The sequence below is a fragment of the Mesoplodon bidens genome, assembly GCF_964165515.1.
Source record: "Mesoplodon bidens genome assembly, chromosome: 2".
NCBI classification, from domain to species: domain Eukaryota; kingdom Metazoa; phylum Chordata; class Mammalia; order Artiodactyla; family Ziphiidae; genus Mesoplodon; species Mesoplodon bidens.
This window is the reverse complement of record NC_138177.1, coordinates 130,684,275-130,702,414: the sequence shown is the minus strand read 5'-3', so window position 1 is coordinate 130,702,414 and position 18,140 is coordinate 130,684,275. Positions and strand designations below refer to the sequence as shown.

Sequence of the window (18,140 nt, the reverse complement as noted above, 5' to 3'; positions counted from 1 at the left end):
TACTGAGCCTGAGCTCTAGAGCCCGTGAGCCACAACTACTGAGCCCACGTGCAGCAACTACTGAAGCCCGTGTGCCTAGAGCCCGTGCTCCGCAACAAGAGAAGCCACTACAATGAAAAGCCTGTGTACCACAATGAAGAGTAGCCCCTGCTCACCGCAACTAGAGACAGCAACAAAGACCCAAAACAGCCACACACACACACACACAAAAAGATAAACTGGGTTTCATCAAAATTGAAAACTTTTCTGCATCAAAATATATTATTAAGAAAGTGAAAAGAGGTAGCCCAACTTTCTTGGCTGGGGCAGCAGCCACCACCACAGGGACCAGCTGAGCACACTGGGCCACATGGTGCTCTCCCCAGCCTGGTTCCTCTATAGTCCTGCTATCCAGCACTGGGCCCCAGCCATTACCTTTGAAAGCCTGGACATCAAGTACTCACTGTGGCTTATCGATGAGGAGATCATCAGCCATAACACCCAGTGGTTCTACTTCAACCTGCTATGGCCCCATTACATCTTGGGCCTCCTCATAGGCCATCACATCTACTTTTCAGCTCAAATCCACCAAAACCTTACCATTGAGCCCTACACCATCTCCAGCCATGATGAAAGGGCTTTAGTGGACCTGGTCATCAAGGTTTACTTCAAAGACACCCAGCCCAAGTTTCCCACTGGAAGTAAAGATGTCCCCATACCTGGAAAACAAGAAGATTGGAGACATCATTGAGTTCCAGGGCCCAAGCTGGCTGCTAGTCTACCAGGGCAAAGCAAAGTTTGCCATCTGTTCAGACAAGAAATCCAACCCCATCAAGAAGTGAAGTCTGTTCACATGATCACAGGAGGAACAAGCATCACTTGGATGCTACAGGTGATCCGTGCCATCATGAGGGACTTGGATGACACCGTGTGCCAAATGCTCTTTGCCAGTCAGACCAAGAAGGACATTTTGCTGCAGCCAGAGCTGCAGGAACGAACATTCCACTTGCTTCAAGCTCTGGTACATGGTAGACAAAGCCCCTGAAGCCTGGGACTACAGCTCGGGCATTGTGAACAAGGAGATGATCCAGGACCACATTCTGCCCTGGAGGAGGCGCCTCTGGTACTCCTGCCCCGAGCCAGTATGCCTACCTGCCCAACCTGGACCACGTGAGTCACTTCAAGGAGCGCTGCTTCCCCTTCTGATGGCTGGGCACTGGCAGCATCACACCCTGAACACTCACCATGCCCTGTCCTCAACTAGTCCTCCTCTGCCAATGTTATTTAATGCTGTGGCCCCAGGTTCAGTCTGGCCTGCCTATGCCCTGGGTGGTCACCCAGCTGGGCTGACCTGAGGGGTCCCCTTGGAAGCAGAGCTCTGTTTCAGGCGGGCCACAGCTGGCAAACTTCAGGGCAAGTTCCTATCTGGTTCTCACTCAGCCCTGTCCCTGTCCTCATGACTCTTTGTCTCTCCCTTCTTGCCCTCTTCTCCTATTACAGGGATGAGGCTGCCATCACCATGCCCCACCCAACCCTCCCTGCGGGGGTCCACAGTCTGGAAATAAACATAAAAGTAGGGGCAGCCTAGAGCTGCAGGTGCCGGGACTGCCCCCAGCGGTCCTTGGACCTTTGCCTGCCACCCCTCACTGTCTGCCACAGAGCCACAACTAGGCCTCAGCAGCATCTCATACCACATGAGACAGGTGATACCAAAAATTCCTGGTGGGGAGTGGGGAGGGGTGCTGGGGGTGAAAGGCTACCTCCCACCCAAGGGCCCAAGCAGGCCCCAGCCAGCCAGGAGCTTGGCTCTTCTTGTGGCTGGAGTGGGAAGAAGGTGCTGGCTGAGGGCCCATCAGGCTGGCACATGGGCCATCTTGAAACCCTGGCATTTTCCCCTAACACACCAAAATATTCAGGTAACCTTAGGAGCTCCAAGCTGTCAACTTAGCAGAGTCTGATTCACCATGGGGAGGGGGACTGGGGCAGGGGATTGATGGCAGAGCTCTACCCCCTCCTCCTGCCTTCACCCCCAGCGTGGGGAAGATTTTGAGCAATGTCTCTTGTCAGAGAGACATTTTCAGTGGCCCCTACATTGCCTTTAAATAACAGCTATGTTAGCCTCATGCATATCAAGTTTTTCAAAGTTATTTATAAGCAGGAAAAAAATTGAAGTAAAACTTTTTTTTAACCTAAGCAAATCTTTTTTTCTTTTTTTTTATTGAAGTATAATTGCTTTACAATGTTGGGTTAGTTTCTGCTGTAAAAGAAAGTGAATCAGCTATATGTATACATATATCCCCTCCAGAAGTAAAACTTTGCTAATACAAAAAAAAAAAAAGTAAGTGAAAAGAGAACCCACAGAATGGGAGAAAATATTTGCAAGTCATACATCTGATAAGGGTTTAATATCCAAAATATATAAGAACTCCTACAACTCAATAAGAGACAAACAACCCAATTTTTAAAATGCTCAACATCATTCGTCATTGGAAAATGTAACACAGAATCACAATAAGAAACTACTTCATACCTATGAAGATGACTATTAAACAAATAAACAAACAACAAACAGAAACAGAAATAACAAGTGTTGGCAAGGGTGTGGAGAAATTGGAACACTCATACACTGCTGGTAGGAATGTAAAATGGTGCAGTCCCTGTGGAAAACAGATTGGCAGTTCCTCAAGAAGTTAAACAGAATTACCAGCAAGTCCACTCCTAGTATACACTTAATAGAATTGAAAAGAGGGACTCAAAGAGGTATTGTATGCCAGTGTTCACTGCAGCACTATTCACAATAGCCAATAAGGTGGAAACAATCCAAGTGTCCATCAACAGAAGAATGAACAAAATGTGGTATATACATACAATAGAATAATATCCATCCAGTAAAAGGAATGAAGTTCTGATACATATTACAACATGGATGAACCCTGATATAAGCCAGACACAAAAGGACAAATACTGTAGGAAGTACATAGAGACAGAAAGTAGATTAGTGTTTCTCAGGGGCTGGAGGGAGGAGTAATGGGAAGTTATTTGCTTGATGGGTACAGAGCTTCTATTTGGGGTAATGGAAAAGTTTTAGAAATAGATAGTGGTAATAGTAGCACAACAGTGTAAATAATTCATGCCACTAAATTGTGCACTTAAAATGGTTAAAATAGCATATTATGTATGTTAATTTCACCACAATAAAAACATACCCTAATTGAACTGTTCTTGTTTGTCAACTCTCCACCTAATTTTCCAGCATCTTCTTATCCTCCTCCTTTGAGCCCTGTGACCTCATGTTTGACACTGCCCCCTTCTCTTGCAATTGCTTGAAGCCTTTCTCCTCTGTGTTGTAAACTTGGCACCTTGGCCACAAGTTGTACACTTGGCGACAGCTGTGGAGAACGGTGTACCACCCAGCACCAATGCTGGCCAACCATTACAGTGTTGCCAAAACTGTTGTCATGGAACATAGGGCATTAGGGAAAAAATTTTTAAATAATATGAATACAAAAGTATGTATGTGTTGTAAACATGTATGTACAAAAAGTACATTGAATAAAAGTTCTAAAAAACACATGTAAACCATATTTGATAGCTTTAGAAACTCGTCCAGGGAGATGAGCGTCCTTAGGGATCACCTTCCTCAATCGTTCGGTGAGCAAAGCATCTTGACCTCCTGAAGCTGACTGTCCCCCAAGTATTAGGCCACAAAGACTGGGTCTGTTTAAAAGATGCTGATCCTCAATACATCTAGTCATCACCACACATGGTTACAATTTTTTTCTTGTGATGAGAACTTTTAAGATCTACTCTCTTAGCAACTTTCAAATATATAATACAGTATTGCTAACTATAGTCACTGTGCTGTACATAGGAAGTTTTATAAAATAATCTCATAAAAACAGAATCAAAACAAAACAAAAAAAGATGCTGATCCTTTAACGTCCTCTGTACTTATATTCTCTCTTGTTTTGTTTTCCTAAATTTGGCAAAATGTTTGATTGATGGCTTGGCCTTTTTATAATTGTCTCAAAGCATTTTTTTGTGGGTCAGGACTTTCTTTTATAAAGTGAGACCATGTACACAATAGATCCCCCCTCTCTCTGTTCTAGCCCATAGGTCTGCCTGCATGTTGAGGGAGAGTAGAGTATAAAGTGGAGAGTAAAGTGGAGAATAGGTTTAAATAAGAGAAGGTAAGAGAAGCACCCAGCACAGTGCCCGACACAGAGTAGGTATTCATCCTCTTGATGAGTTACCTAATTTGGTACCTAACTTGCTACCGAGCAGCTATGAACACCCACAGGTCTCCTCCATGAAAGTTTCCCCAGTGAACAGCCATGATGATTTCTCCTTTCACTACATTCCTAAAATACTTCATGAAAACACAATTCATGCTGTCGCCATTTTATATGTACACAGATCTTGATCAAATAAACTCGAAGTCCTTGGGGAGCCGTGGCAATATTGTGCACTCTTGCCACCCTCAGAACCTGATGAAGCCACACATGTAATTTAACACTTGTTAAATTGAATGGCTGAGAAGCAATTTGGAGCCCTGGAAAAAGCAACAGACTTGTTGCCAGGAGACTTAGGTTCTAATCCTGTTTTCACGTGTGCAAGCCTTGTGATGTTGAACAAGAAACTTCAAGGCAAACTGATAGTCAAGTTTCTAAATTGAAATAGTAGGTAAGCCCAACTGCAGTGGACTGAATGTTTGTGTCTCCCCCAAATTCATACATTGAAATTCTAACCTTTGATATGATGGTATTAGGAGGTGGGGCCTTTGGGAGGGAATTAGGTCATGAGGGTGGAGCCCTTGGGAATGGGTTTAGTGCCCTTGTAAAAGGAACCCCAAAGAACTCTCTCGTCCTCATTCCACCACTGGAGGAGACAATGAGAAGATGGTAGTCCACAACCAGGAAGAAGGTTCTTATCAGAACCTGACCATGCTGACACCTTGACCTCAGACACCTCCATAACTGTGAGAAATACATTTCTATTGTTTATAAGCCACTCCGTCTTTGGTACTTAGTTATAGCCACCTGAACTAAGACACTAACCTACTTTCAGGACAGAGTTGCAGAGATTCAAGTGTGACACCATGCATGTAAAAGTGCTTGGTAATTTCTAAATTGTTTTCTTTATTCTAGGGTGGAACTAAAAAGGGGCAGAAGTTGGGGGAACCTGCTGGGCATTGATCATTTACAATCAGGCCATTGTCCCAACCAATTAATCAGTTACACCTAAAGTTAAAGCTATTTGCAACCTACTGAAAGGATGAGGAGATGGACAGATTTTTAATGGTAAACTCTTAGTTACACAAAAGCTTATACTCAAAACTCCCATTAGCAATAATGGGAGTTATGCCTGCCAGGGCCACTGAGAGTTGAATGTGATCCGTAATCTATCTTACTTAACATCATCAGTTTCCCTATAGCCCCTTCAAACAATCAGATGCCAGTGAAATGCCATAAGTGGAACTAATAGCATTGATTTAGGAGAATACTGACAGTCTATTTCAATGAAGCTTTCCAACCTGAGAAGCCTATAGATATTTTGAAATCTTGATGTGCCTGTGCACATTTATTTTTGTTTACTAAAGGAGAAAGGCAGTCCTTTAATGTTGAGAAGGTACTAGAAGGGGATAATATATATAAATACATCAGCCAAAATATTTCCCCCAATAGTTGGATTTTTCCTTTTCTCCTTATTATATAAAAACTGATTACATTTGTTGAGCCTTTATAAATTATAAAATCTTTCATATTGTCTGGTTTATGAGAAATGAGCAAACTAAAAGAAATTTTAGAATTTTACTGATCACATAAGCACGAACATAATTCCTCTCCTATTCTTAGCCCACATTCATTCAGTTATCAACTCCTATCACTTCTTCCTTTAAATATCTGGTATCTGCCCCTTTCCTTCTAGTGTCATCACGCCCTCGCTCTGGCTCTTTTAATGCAGGCCCAGACTGAGGTAGTGACTTCCTAGATGGTCTTCCTTCTTTAAAACTCATGATACTTCGATCCATCTTGCACATTCTACTTTGCATAGAATGTAAAACCTTGAGGGCAGGGACTATGCCCTATATTTCCTTATATTGTAGATTTAATGGTCATATTTCCTGAACAGAAAAATCTAGACACATGATCTGGCAAGTATATTTACAGAGAAAAAGAAGCAGAAATCTAAAATTGGACCTTTCTCTCCAAATCTGTGGCTACTGTATCTAATAGATGTATTCCAACAAACTGCATCCTGCATCATATATATACAATACACATGGGTCAATCTGTTTAGAACAGAGATTGTAAACTGGTAGACCAAAGCTCAAATATGACCCATGGTAACTGTTTTGTCCAGCACTTAAAAATATAAATTTGAATTGATTGTCAACACTTAAAAATTGCTGATTTCATGTGAAAAATCAAGTTACTCTTGAGAAATCTAAAGATCTGAGGAGACTGGACTTTTAGAAATCAGCTCAAGCTAAAGTCCACCCAAGATGGGGAAACCTAATAAAGCTGGAAAACCCAAAGGGGGCTACACTTCCAGTGTAAGGATAAACAGGATAAAACCTGCTGCACAGAAAGGGACAAGGAAACTTGCCTGTCTGGACCTTGGCATGTGGGAAAAATATATACACCCAAGTACCAAGGAGATTGTGGTTATAAATTATCAAAAGATAAATACACATACATATATTTTGACACATGTATCTTTTGATAATTTACATCCACAAGCTGATAATCCCACACACATTGTTGTAGCCCAGTTCACCCTACTTTTGTAATTAAAAACAGGTAGAGTTACTAATTTGGTCCTGGGTAAGTAGTGACCCCATGCAACTATAAGAATAAACACAAATAATCTCTGAATGAGTGTAACTTCAATCTATATTTTGAAGAATTCCTACAGACAAAATCCAAAGAATATGAGTTCAAAGTCAAAATCCATAAAACACACAAGTAAATGAGACACAGAGAGTAAAAGGCAGCAGCAACAGATAACACAAATCAGACCTGCAAAATCCTCAGCTATAGAATGTCAAGACACAGAATATAAAAAAGAAGGCCTAACATTAATTCACCCAGCAAAAATTTTTTGAATACCTTCTATTTTCCACATAATGTTCTAAGCTCTAAGCACAAAGCAGCCAACAAAATAAATACCCTGGCTCTCCAGGAGGTTACATTTTAGGAGAGGAAGACAAACAAATAAGTTAATAAAATATGTAGTATGGCAGGTGGTGAAAAAAGAGAAAAACTAAGAGAGCTATGGAGTACTACAGTAGAGGCTATCTCACTGTCCTTAAGAGCCACATGGGGATTAGCTCTGGGTGTGAGGGATGACTTGAGAGTCCTGGGCTTCTTGTGCAACTGACATTAACAGGGAACAGAGGCATAATGAGATTATAATGGTTTCAGGGCAGGCAGCGGTAAGGAACCCCACTGTGAGTATGGTTGCTGTGGAGGGAGAATTCTCTTCACAAAAGCATATAGAGTGCTAGGCCTCTCTCTTCGCTCTTGACAATGCTTATGTGAGGGTTAGGGAAGAAATGTCCTTATCTGAAGCTACCCAAAGCTTTCTCTGACAACATCTATGGCACTTTGTGCTTCAGAGAGTTCATCTCTTTATCCAGGCATGTCTGGCATGTACTGGGTGCTCAATAAATTCTTGGTGAACAAATGGTATAGAAAGTCCAGGAAAACACTGGGGGGGGAAAAGTCAAGCTGAAAAGGTCACTGTAGGGCAATCTTTATCCCTGGTCTCAGAAATACCACTTGTAGGAAATTTACCTCTGTAAATAATTGAGAACGTACTTGAAGATTTAGCTACATGGCTCATACTTCATTGCTGTTTCAATAGCAAAATTCTGGGCACAATTTTAAGTCCTTCAATTGGGCTTTGGCTAAATGAATGGACAATGGAATACTAATTTTTTTTTTTTTTTTTGGCGGTACGCGGGCCTCTCACTGCTGTGGCCTCTCCCGTTGTGGAGCACAGGCTCCGAACGCGCAGGCTCAGTGTCCACGGCTCACGGGCCCAGCCTCTCCGCGGCATGGGGGATCTTCCCAGACCGGGGCACGAACCCGTGTACCCTGCATCGGCAAGCGGACTCTCAACCACTGCGCCACCAGGGAAGCCCGGAATACTAAATATTTTAAAACAAGTATGGAAAATATTTGGTGGCATGTCATGATATTTTATTCAAGGAAAAGAGGTGGTTCAAGGAAAAAAGCAGTGTGTTCAGTCTGATTACATATAATGCTATACATCAAATTGTCAACAGTTTTCTGGGTGTGGGATTCCAATTCTTTTTCTTCTTTCTGATTCTGAAAAAAAAACCTAACTTTTCCACAATGAGTACTAATTATTTTTATGATTTTTAAAAAGGAGAGTTTTGTTTTTAAAGGAACTTTCATGGTCCTACTACTTCCCTTTGGAGCTCCAACTCTACTAAGAGGCCATTCATATTCCCAACATTCCATGGTACCCAAGGGAGAGGCTGTCCAGATATTTTAGCCTCATTCCAGAAAATGGACCCTTGGAAGGGAAAAACAGCTGCTCCAGTCAGTAGTGATTTTGAAACCCAAGCAAACAGAGGGGACGATTCCCAAGATTTTATGATGTTAGAAAACTTCCATTAGCGTGTTTCACTTTTCAAGATAAACTCCCCTGAAAATTCTGTGCTGATACTGAAATGATTTGCCATGGAAGGACTCTATCCCATCCAGGATAGAATCCTAAAGCTAGCATATTCCTTTTTACTTTAATCTACTTTTGCTTGGACATTCCACAGCTGGAAATACACACACACACACACACACACACACACACACACAGATACACACTTGTATCTTTTTACTGGTCTGGAGCTACTCCCCGAGTTACCAAAAGGGGCACCACCACCCGCCCCCCGGCCAGCAAAGAGGCCCAGGCGGGGGGGGGGGGTCCCCCTCTCCAGGGGGACAGGCCGGCTGTGAGCCCCAGGACTCGACTTCCTCCTGTAGCCTTCCGGGAGGTTCCCGCCCACTTCACTGCCATCGGTCACCAAGGAAGTCACGTTCTGGCCTCAGAGCTGTTCTGAAGCTTCTGGAAGAAAAGCGGGGGGAGGGGTGAAATGGAAAGAGCCTTTGTAGGGGCCAAGAGACAGAGCCCCCTAGCTTGGTGTCTGTCACTAATTAAATGGCGATGGGGTTAAGTGACCTTCCGTTGCGTGGATTAAACCTCTCATCTGTCAGAAAAGGGGTTGACCTAGAATGACTGCGTCCCCTCTTCAGTGTCGAGGAGGGTGAGTGCCCCGATGTCCCCGGGAGCGCTGCAAAAGGAAGGAAAAATTAACATGTGCTGAATTAACATGTAAAATACTGTTTTATTTAATCCTCCAGCAATCCCACATGATAGGTGTCCCGGATCCCAGTATACAGTTTGAAAATAGAGGCACAAGGGCTGAGAAACGCTTTCCAACCTTTTCAACTTCATGGTATACACGGAAAACTTTTGTTTTCTTTTTTTTTACAGCACAGTTGGGCTAATGTGTGAGCACCAACCAGAAGCAAACTGTTCCCGTCACCCCAGGAAGAGGAGCTCCAGTTCTGTTTACCTGTCCCACCTGTTACCTGTTCGCGGCTCACTGGAATGAAAGCCATGAAGCGGCTGATCCAAGGGAAGTAGGATCTATCTGTGTCAAGACAGCCTGGATTTGAGTCGCAGCTCTGCCTTGTTCAACTTCAAGAAAGTAACTTTATTTTTTTGAGCTTGTTTCCCCACCTCTTTAAGTGAAGCTAACAACAGTATGCACATCTCAAAGATAGTGACGTGAGTAATGAGTGGGACCAAACGTTCATTACCGAGCCTGCACCCAGGGACCGCTCAGAGGTTTAACCCTTGCAGCGCGGCTCAACTCCTCGCTCCTTGCGGGACAACCGGCGCGGGGCTCAGTGGAGCGCGGCGCGGCTAAGGCTGCGCGGGGGCGGGAAGGCGGCGCCGCGGCCGTGGGAGGTTCCAGGTTTCCGCGCAGACTTCTGCGTACCCTGCCGGCTGCGTCACCATCCGAAAGGGCAGCTGGGCCGGCGAGGGCGGGAGCGAGTCGCCGCTGGAAGTCCCGGTGCTCTTACCGAAAACGCGAGCGCGGAGTTCCCATTCGCGATCGATGCGGCTTGGCTGCGTCCCCCGCCCCGCGTCCCCCCCGCGTCGCCTTGGGGCGCCGTTCCAGCTCGCGCTCCGGCTCCTCACAGAGTCCCGGGACGCGGGCGGCGGCGGACCCAGCGCGAGAGAGGGACGGCGCCCACGCGCTTCTCAGTCCTCGGCCCCTACGGCGAAGCGAGGCGTTCTTGGCCCGGGTTGGGGGCCACCCGGAGCCCAGCTGGCCTGACCGCGCCGTAGTGCCTCGCAGTTCCCTAGCGGGGGCGGGAGTTGGCACTGCGGAAGCCTTCCCCACTTCTTTCCACCCCCGGACGCCCGCCCGACTCGCCGTATTGCACAATTCCTGCCGTGGAATTGCCGCGTGACTCGGACAGAGCCCAAAAAATGTTTCCTAGGTTTCCCCGGCCGAAAAAGGAGCGGTTGGGTGTCCCGCCCTGACCTCCGGGCGCCCTTTCAATTGCATTTTTTCGGGTGACTGGGTTGCCGTTTAAAACGCAGAGGTTGCCCTTTACAAAGAAAGAAAAAGGCACTAACCGGCTGGAGCACGCGCTCTTGGTTGACGCCGGGTGAAGGCAATTGACACTTCCCCATGATATTTTCAGACAGGAAAAGTGTTTCGATCTCTTTGGGGGAGAATTCAGGAGCAGGTTTTAAGGCAGGACGGGGAGTGATGCTTAAAGGAGTGGGAGACAATCTTCAGCTTTCCAAGAATCACAGTGTTAATTAGTGCCGGTGGCGCATCGTAGGTCCTGAATAAATTAGAGAATGAATGAATATTTAGAGGAGGGATTTAAATGGTTGTCTGTAAACCAATGCTTTCATTTTGCAGATGAGGAAATCTAGAGGTTAAGTGATTTGCCCAAGGTCATCTACCAATTAGTGGTGGAAGGCAGGAAAAGAAGCTGCCTCAATGTTTCAACTCCAATGCTTGTAATTATGAGATGGGTGTATTTTTCCTTCTTTATGAAAATAAAATGCCTTCTGCCGTAATATCTGCAAAGTCTTACTCCAGGCCCTCTTACTCCAGCCATCTAAAACAAAACAAAACGAAACAAAACAAAACAACAATCTCCAGATTCAGTACATACATGCAAAAGGTTAAATGTGACAATGCCAAAGGTATATGTGAGAGGCATTTTTGTCTTATTCCCATAAGCTAAGAGCACTTCTTAATCACACAAAATATGCCAACAAACATACAAACAAACGAACAAAACAGTGCTTCTGGGACTTCCCTGGTGGCACAGTGGTTAAGACTCTGTGCTCCCAATGCAGGGGGCCCTGGGTTCCATCCCTGGTCAGGGAACCAGATCCCACATGCATGCTGCAGCTAGGAGTTCACATGCCACACCTAAGGAGCCGGCGAGCCACAACTAAGACCAGGCGTAACCAAATAAATAAATAAACAGTACTTCTCCAAGATGGTGTGGAAGACACCAGGTTTCCACTAACCTTACTTTTCTAAGTACAGTGTTTTGGTGTTTCGAATGGGAACTGCTAGACCCATGAGTGACCATCGTTGTTGCTCTGAGATTGGTCAGTTGGTTTTACTCAGGCTTGGAATAGATTTGTTGCTCCTCTTTCAGAGTAGACAAGCTGCAATCTGTGAGAACACAAGGGACTTCAATGACAGTCTTGCAGATGGCTGGACAGCTTGTTTTTGAAGTTTCAAGGCTGACCAAGTATACCAAATGTCTAATTTAGGGACCAGAATTGCCAAACAAGTAGATATGAAGATCAAAGGAATCAAAACTATAAGTGGCAATCATGAGTAAAACTTGATTCTTTTGTGGGTTGTCAAAAATGGTTTCCACAATGATGATTATGATGTCCTTGTAGTAATACAATTTGAGTGCAAATTCTTATCCAAGAAAATGCTGGGTTTTCCAGTGATGGACACAACAGCAGATCAAACTATGAAATGTCTCATTTTTTAGGTCAGCCAGATACACTCTGAAATGGGGTAATCTTCTGTAACTTTGCTGTTTTATCTACCCTTCTCTACATCTGATATCTTGAAGGTAGGAACAAATACAAATTGCTAGAAAAATGTGAAATTCTAGACTGCTAGGTAGAATATATTAATTCTGGTTTGATAATCCTACACAATGTTCATGAAATCAAAGCATTATCTCCTAACATTCTAATAAGCCATTCTATTCTTCAGTAATAAAAATGTTGAACCTTAAAAAAAAAATCATCTCCTATATTTTTCCCATATAGCAATTTCTGATTTGCCATTTTACCAGACTATCAAACCTGAACTCTAGAAACACAAATTGTTGGCCCCTATTATTGCCCTGCTTTGCTGCTTGAGAAAAGATATCTGATCAAACAAACAAACAAAAAAACATCTTTTCCAAGTCAGATCTTACCAATAACAACTTTGGATGCAAATGATACTTTTTAATATATTATGTATTTCTTTCAATACCATTACATAATTGGTGTTGAATTTTTTGCAAAGAAAATATCTCAGAACAATTTCAATTGTTATCAACATTAATTAGTTTAACTATAACATGACATTTATCAGTTATGGTGCAGCATTTTGGAATTGGTTGGGTCATTAGAGAAAATGCAATTATATTCCTCCTTTTTACAGATGAGAAACTGAAGGCTACTGAAATTAAGCAATATATGGAGTTCCTGACAGTCAAAAACAGAACTGAGGATTCTGATTTGCCATGTGTTTTACAAAATCATTGCCTTCATTTCATAAGTGTGTGGTTCATACCATGTGTAAGGCATGGTGCTTAAAACTGCATATATGAAAAGGTGTAAGAAGCTCTCAAAGATTTTTTATAATCTAATTGGTGATCTAGGCCAATGTTTCTCAAACTTTAATGTCCATAGGAATCACACAGGGATCTTGCTAAAATGCAGATTCTGATTCACTGGTTCTGGAATGGGGCCTGAGATTGTTTTGCCACTGATATGCCCCAAGGAGATGCCAATTCTGCTGGTTCACAGACCACACTTTGAAGTGTAGGAAATATAAATAAAAAGATAATTAACAGTCTAGCAACCTGAAATTTTTGTAACACAGATAAACAATGATAAAAGCTTCTTAGCATCAGAAAATGGATGTTACAAAACTCATGCTGGTTACTTCTAGGAATGTCCCTCAGACACTCAGAGCATATTTACTGTTACAAAATAATAATCTATTTTTGTCTCTGAGACCAAAACATACTAGAAATAACATAAATAGTGGGGCAAAGAGAAAGAAAGGAAAAAAGTGATGGTAAGAAATAACATCAAAGGAAGAGACAGAAACAACATAAATTTTTTTCAAAAGAATTTAAAACCACCACAGCCAACTATCAGTACTTCTTGAGAATATCAATGAAAATGTGGTGCTGTACAATGGATATGAAGTCAGGAAGTCTTAATGAGAGTTCTGGTCTGCCATTTAGTGGCTATATAATCTTTAGATTTATATGTAAGTTGTTTAGCCTCATTTTCCCTACCAGAAAAAAAAAAAGAGATAAATGCCTCCAATCTCCTGGGACTGAATAATTAAATGCATTAAATAAGATGATAATGCACTTGACACAGAACTTCAGAAGAATGTACAAACTTCAAAATGCATTTTAGGTTTAGAAAATGTCAGCAATCTTATTAAAACCACTGCAGTGACAAATAGTTCTAATCTTACACAAACTATTTGAGAGAACAGGAAAAGCAGGTACCCTCTGTGACTAATTTTATGAGGCTGTTATAACCTAGGTATTATAACCTAATAAGGACAATGCATACAAAAAAGGAAATTAAAAGGCCCAATTCCCTCATTAGCATAACTACTAAAATGCATGACTAAGTTTGGTTTTTCTCAGAAGTGGAGGTTGATTGAACATTAGAAAATCATTAATGTAATTCATGATGTGGACACATTAAAGGAGAAAATCATATGATAATCTCAATTTCAGAGGAAAAAAGTCTATAGCAAATATTATGCATAATGGTGAAATGCTGAACGTATTCCATCTGAGAGCAGAAACCATATAGGATTGCCTGATATAACCCATCCTGTTGAACATTATACTGGAGGTCCTAGCCGTTTTTTTATTTTTCCAGCCATTCTTTTTGTTGTACCTTGGCCTTAAAGGTAGGGGAAAAAAATACACACATACACACTAATTGGAAAGGACAAAAGTGTCATTATTTGCAAATGATTTGATTGTATATGTAGAAAATCTAAAAGAACCTGTAGATAAATTACAAGGATTCATAAGAGATGTTAGTAAGATTGCAAGATACAAAATCAATAATACTATAGTAGACAGAATGATGCCCCCTACCCCCACAAAGATGTCTAGATATTAATCCCTGAAATTTGTGAATATATTGCCTTACATGGCAAAAGTGACTTTGCAGATATGATTAAATTAGGGATGTGAGATGAGCAGATCATCCTGGATTATTTGAATGTAATCACAAGTGTACTTAAAAGTGAAAGAGGGCATCAGAAAAGTCAAGGTAATGTACTGTAAGAAGTACATTACTTCCCTGGTGGCGCAGTGGTTGGGAATCTGCCTGCCAATGCAAGGGACACGGGTTCATGACCTGGTCCGGGATGATCCCACATGCCACACAGCAACTAAGCCCGTGTGCCACAACTACTGAGCCTGCACTCTAGAGACCATGAGCCACAACTACTCAGCCCGAGTGCCACAACTACTGAAGCCCGCATGCCTGGAGCCCATGCTCCGCAACAAGAGAAGCCACTGCAATGAGAAGCCCACGCACTGCAATGAAGAGTAGACCCCGCTCACCGCAACTAGAGAAAGCCCTCGCGCAGCAACAAAGACCCAACACAGACAAAAATAAATAAGTTAATTAATTAATTAAAAAAAAAAAGAAGAACTTGACCTGCTGTTGCTGGCTTTGAAGATGCAGAAATGGGGCCACAAGCTAAGGCATGTAAGCAGCTCTAAAAACTGGAAAGGGGGACTTCCCTGGTGGCACAGTAGCTAAGAATCTGCCTGCCTGTGCGGGGAACCCGAGTTCGATCCCTGGTCCCAGAAGATCCCACATGTCACAGGGTGACTGGGCCTGTGCACCACAACTACTGAGCCTGCGCTCTAGAGCCCACGAGCCACAACTACTGAGCCCACGCACTGCAACTACTGAAGCCCACGTGCCTAGAGCTGTTGCTCCGCAACAAGAGAAGCCACCGCAATCAGAAGCCAGCACACCACAACCAAGGGTAGCCCCCACTCTCTGCAGCTAGAGAATGCCTGTGAGCAGCAACAAAGACCCAAAGCAGCCAAAAAAAAAAAAAAAAAACAAAAACAAAACTGTAAAGGGCAAGGAATAGATTCTCCCCTAGAGCCTCCAGGAAGGAACACAGTCTTTCTAACACCTTGATTTTAGCCCAGTGAGACCCATTTCTGTCTTCTAAACTACAGAAATGCAAGATATTGAACTTCTGTTGTTTTATGCCACTAAGTTTGTGGCAATTTTTTACAGGAGCCTTAGAAAATAATACAATTATAAAACCACTGATTTCTAAATACCAGCTCATAAATGAAAATTAAGAAGATAATATCTATGACATTTGTGGTAGCATCCAAATTTATTTTAAAAATCCAGGAATAAATCTAACAAAATATATGCAAGAAAATTATAAAACTTTATTGAATGTTGTTAAGGAGAATGTAAGTAAATGGAGATATACTATGTTCATGGATTGGAAGACTTAACATTTAGGGATGTGAATTCTCCCCAAATTGATCTATAGATTCAATTGCAATTCCAATCAAAATCCCAATAGATACTTTTTCGGTGGAACTTGACAACTTAATTCTAAAATTTATATGTAAGTGCAAAAGGCCAAAAATAGCCAATACACTCTTTTTTTTTTTTGTCTTGCAGTACACAGGCCTCTCACTGCTGTGGCCTCTCCCGTTGCGGAGCACAGGCTCCAGATGCGCAGGTTCAGTGGCCATGGCTCAAGGCCTAGCCGCTCCGCGGCATGTGGGATTTTCCCGGACTGGGGCACAAACCCGTGTCCCCTGCATCGGCAGGCGGACTCTCAACCACTGTGCCACCGGGGAAGCCCACCAAGACACTCTTGACGAAGAAGAATAAGATAGAGGACTTGCTACCAGATATTAAAATTTATAAAGTCATAATAATTAAGATAGTATGACATTGGTCCAAGGATAGAGGGGGAGGGGGTTGGGGGAGGGATGGAGTAGGAGTTTGGGGTGAGCAGATACAACCTATTACATACAGAATGAATAAACAGTAAGGTCCTACTGTATAGCACAGGGAACTATATTCAATATCGTGTGGTAAACCATAATGGAAAAGGTGATGAAAAAGAATGTATATATGTATAGCTGAATCACTTTGTTGTACAGCAGAAATTAACACAACATTGTAAATCAACTATACTTCAATAAAAAAAAGGAACAAAAAGAAGAACATAAAAAATATATGAAGTACACTTATGAATTAGTAACAAACAGACAAACACAAAATAGGAGAATGGGCAAAAGACTATCAAACAGATACTTTATGAAAGGGGAAACTCAAATAGCCACTAAACACATGAAAAGATGTGCAACCTGATAAGTAAGTGGGAAAATGTAAAGTAAAACCACACTGAAGGGACTTCCCTGGTGGTGCAGTGGTTAAAAATCTGCTTGCCAATGCAGGGGACACAGGTTCGAGCCCTGGTCTGGGAAGATCCCACATGCCACAGAGCAATTAAACCTGTGTGCCACAACTACTGAGCCTGTGCTCTAGAGCCCGTGCTCCGCAACGAGAAGCCACTGCAATGAGAAGCCCACGCACAGCAACGAAGAGTAGCCCTGGCTCTCCGCAACTAGAGAAAGCCCATGCACAGCAATGAAGACTGAACGCAGCCAAAAAAAATAAATTAAATAAATAAATTTTAAAAAACACATTGAAATATTTTTACATACCCACCAGATTGATAAAAAATAAGTCTGACCATTCCAAATGAAATGCTGGGGAACAATGGGAACTCTTATTCACTGCAGATAAGAGCATAAATTTGTACAAGCACTTTGAAAAAGAGTTTTGCATTACCTCATAAGACTGAACGTGTACAATCCTATGATGCTACAATTCTGCTCCCAGTTATTTACCCTAGTCTAGAAACCCCAGCACTAGGAGACATGTACATGCGTGTTTATAGCAGCATTGTTCATAATGATAAAAAACTGGAAGCAATCCAAATATCCACTAGGGTAGAATATATAATTATTATTGTATATTTATAAAAGGAACTACCATACAGCGATGAAAACAATGAAAACACGATGAAACACAACAATGAAAACACACATCGACACTGATAACACAAACACAATGTGCAAGCCCCAGAAGAAAACATACAATATGATTTTATTTATACTAAGCTCAAAACAGACAAAACTAAATACTATTTTATTTAGGGATGCACAAAGGAAACTAAAGAAAACCAAGGGAATGATTATCCTAAAAATCAGGACTTTGGTATTACCCCAGTGATGTAGGGAGGGAGAAGCAATTGAAGAGGCCCATAAGGGGAGTTTTCTCCCACAAGGTCAAAGCTCTTTTCCTTTTTTAATTTAATTTAATTAATTTATTTATTTTGGTTGTGCTGGGTCTTAGTTGCAGAAGGCAGGCTCCTTAGTTGCGGCTCACCGGCTTCTTTAGCTGTGGCACATGTGCTCCTTGGTTGCGGCCAGTGGGCTCCTTAGTTGTGGCATACAAACTCTTAGCTGCAACATGCATGTGGGATCTAGTTCCCTGACCAGGGATTGAACCTGCGTACCCTGCATTGGAAGCCAAATTCTTAACCACTGCGCCACCAGGGAAGTCCCTCAAAGCTCTTTTCTTAACCTGGGGAAGGTTAGACAGAATGCTCACTTTATTTTATTCTTCAGAATGTACATTTAAGTCTTATACATTCTCATATGAGTATGATTAATTTTTTTAAGACTACTCAATTAAAAATAAAACAAATTTAAAAAATCACACTGGAAGTTCTG

General features: G+C 42.3%; 1 pseudogene across 1 annotated transcript; it reads left to right on the top strand.

Annotated features, from left to right (window-relative positions):
* The first annotated feature begins 349 nt into the window (after window positions 1–349).
* On the top strand, window positions 350–10,368 carry LOC308604847 (NADH-cytochrome b5 reductase 3-like; annotated as a pseudogene). The gene is made up of 3 exons: window positions 350–1,149; window positions 1,480–1,552; window positions 9,877–10,368. The product of its transcript is annotated as an NADH-cytochrome b5 reductase 3-like (transcript).
* The last annotated feature ends 7,772 nt before the right edge of the window (window positions 10,369–18,140 follow it).